Genomic DNA, 3,589 nt, shown 5'->3' on the forward strand with positions numbered 1-3,589 from the left:
TTTTTATTATTAATTATATTATATGACTATTTTTGTTAAAAATCTGATAAGTTGAAGAGACTGACAAGTACATGATAATCGCGGTTACATATATTATTGACCTAAAATTATTTATATTCTCTCAGGTCTAAAGACTGTAGATGTAAAGTTCTATTGATTTCTCAATTATAACAATATAAAAAAATATATGTATATATATATATTTATATTTCAATTACTTATAGACCATACAGGACATTTATTATTTCACATTGTGTAATTGATTAGTTTTAATCAAATAATTGTACGCCTGAATGTTTGATAATTATGTTGATAATGTGTATTTATTTTGTTATTTTAAAATTTATCAACACTGCAATATTTTGAGATCGCTAAATCATTATAAAAATAACATTCATTGTTTTTCTGAAGTTATCCAAACATTAATATTGCAGTTATGAGTTGCCATTATATTAAAAAATATTTTATGTAACTTACCTTATTAATAAATGGAATATTTATATGTTTTTATTGTGTTAATAAATATTATAATATATTGTTGACCCTAAATAAAAAATCTGTATTCTATTGTAGAATTTAAACTCAAAGTGATAATAATTAAAAAACATAATTATTATAAGTTATTTGTATTAGAGAAATTCTAGGATTCATCTTTCTAATTAATTAATGAAGATTAAGATTTAATTAATTGATAGCTCTGTAGATTTTGTATATGATTCCAATTTTGTACTACTTTAAGAAGAGAAAGACTTGCATAACTATTTTGTCTTATTGATATATAATTATATACCATCATACACATAGCATTTCTTTTAACTCTAGTTATTCAATTTCTCTTAAAATAACGAATTTTTTTTTGGATTTTGTTAGTTATATGCATATCTTGAATTATCTGTTATAAAATATTTTTTTATGTTAATTCCTTATGTATTATAGGGGAGTTAACTTAATTTTTTAAAATAGCAACATAATTATTTAACCGCTTTTAAAATCAATTATACAATTTTGGTCATAGGTGAGAGAGTGTTTGAGAAATGACTTACGATAAATACAACAACTTGCTTGTTTCTCCTCTAGTCTTTATTTTAAAATTCTCAAAGTTGTTTTTGACCAGTCAATTTCTATATATAAAGTAGTTTAATATGTATGTTGCCATTAAAAAAAATAAAGTTGACACCTCTGTAAGTTATAAAAGATGGATTTAAAAGTTATTTTATAAAAGATATAGAAGAAATTGAGTGACTAGCGTTAAAAGAATAACGCTATGTAATATATGCTTGATATATACATACATATATAATTGATATATAATATATATATATATATATATTAAACGTTTATGATTTATTGTAGCAATTCTTAAAAAATGATTATAAAATCAAATTAAATTTGGAATATTTTTCATTTTTTGTCAACCTTTTTAAATAAGTTTTTTACTTGAAGAGTCTTGCTCTAAAATATACAATATTTTTGATATACACGATAATTCGTAATGACTCAATTTCTCTAAAAAATATAGTTTAAAAAACTAAAAAAACACGCTTTTAAAGCACATCGAACTAAAAAGTTAAAAATAATTTTTAAAATAATTATGAACAAAAAATACTAGTATTATTGTGATAAAAGCGTCGGGCGCTCAATATACGAAAAATATGGCACAAAGCACCCACGCTTTTATCACAATAATACTAGTATTTTTTGTTCATAATTATTTTAAAAATTATTTTTAACTTTTTAGTTCGATGTACTTTAAAAGCGTGTTTTTTTAGTTTTTTAAACTATATTTATTTTTTACTTTTTAGTTTCATGTTATGATAGTAGTTACTATCAATATCATGGTTGTTACGGGTAACGGGAAATCAGGGTTCGATTCTGGGGAGGGAGTCTGAGAAACGGCTACCACATCCAAGGAAAGCAGCAGGCGCGTAAATTACTCACTCCCGGAACGTGGAGGTAGTGACGAAAAATGACGATACGGAAATCATCCCTCGTAATCGGAATGAATACTTTATATCTCTTAATTAGAATAAATCGTGTTAATATATTAATTTTAATAGTAATTAGAATATATATATTTATACAAATAATGCGACTTAACTACGTAAAAGTATCATGCACTAAGTATAGCTGTGTTTTATGGCCGGGCGGGTCGGACTAACGTTATACCCGAGGTATAAACGGCGGTAGGAATATATATATATATACGTAAGGCGCATTAGACGCGGGCGTTATTGGTCAGTCAAAATAAAAATTTGTTTACATATATATAATATTGATGACAAGCACGCGTGTACGGGTACGATAACTAAAAATAAATTTTTATAGGAATAGTGTACCAGTGTGTGGTGAGCGAGGAGTGGGGAGGGGTGAATGCGTATAACAGTCTAGTCTAGACAACGGAATATGCGATAACGCGTGGCGTTTGGAGAGTTACAAACATACATACATACATACATACATACATACATACAGGTGAAACTAATATAAGCGTGTTAAAAATACTAGTTATGTTAAGAAAATTATTTTTGGTATTTTCTAATTTCATGTATTTTTTAATTTATCAATTATTAATTACTTTATAAATCATCTAGTATAAAGGGGTCAACTTTATTTTTATTAATAGGTAATATGCATATTTAATTCCTAAAAATTCTAGCACAGTGGGATTGTGATATGTGTAGGATAAGTATAGATAACATCTGATAGTGATTAAAATCATTATCATAAAAAAAGCTTCGTTGCAAATTTTTAAATATTGTTAAATTTTTTGAAGGAATTATTGAATTTTTCTAAAAGCTACATGAACTCTTATTTATTTAATTATACCCCAATTACAATTTTATAATTTTTTTTTTTTTATGAGCTTTCAATACAGAAGTATTATTATAGCTAAACGATTAAAATAAAACTATACAATAGAAACTAAGACTATACAATAAGAACTAAGACTATACAAATGAAAAAAAAAAATATTGTTATTAAACACAATTAAACATATCGTTAAATTAATAAATTAAACATATTCAAAATACTAAAAAAGAAAGAACAAAACAAAATAGACCTAGGATATTAAATTAACATACAGAAAAATAACGAAGCCAGCTGAAAGAACGAAGGAAATTATAAGTATAATTATTGAGGAGGATTTTGTATTAAGGATATTAAAACTATTAATGGATGAAATATTAAGGGAGGACAGGAAATTGAACAAGAGTAAACAGTTATGTTGTAAAGCTGGGCAATCAAATAGTAAATGAGGAAAATTACAGGGGACTTCATCATAGTGTTTGGGGCAGAAGAGGGAATGGTTTAGTGACATGTTAATGGCATGACTAGGTAACCGATTATGACCAAATCTAAGACGGGAAAAAGAGGTAATATGGAAACGGGACAGAGGGAGGTTGTAAAACCAAAGACGTTTATAAATAGTTAAAACTATACATTTATGCCAGTTAGCTAAATTTGACCATTTATCTTGCCATGCTTTATTAATAGTTAGATGAAAAGAGGAAAGGAGATCGGAAGAGGGAATTTTTAGGATAGGTGGTCGGTTGAAGGAGTTAGTCAGTTTGGCTAGATGGTCTGCTAT

This window comes from Daktulosphaira vitifoliae, unplaced genomic scaffold (assembly GCF_025091365.1).
Source record: "Daktulosphaira vitifoliae isolate Bord-2020 unplaced genomic scaffold, ASM2509136v1 Scaffold_5, whole genome shotgun sequence".
NCBI classification, from domain to species: Eukaryota; Metazoa; Arthropoda; class Insecta; order Hemiptera; family Phylloxeridae; genus Daktulosphaira; species Daktulosphaira vitifoliae.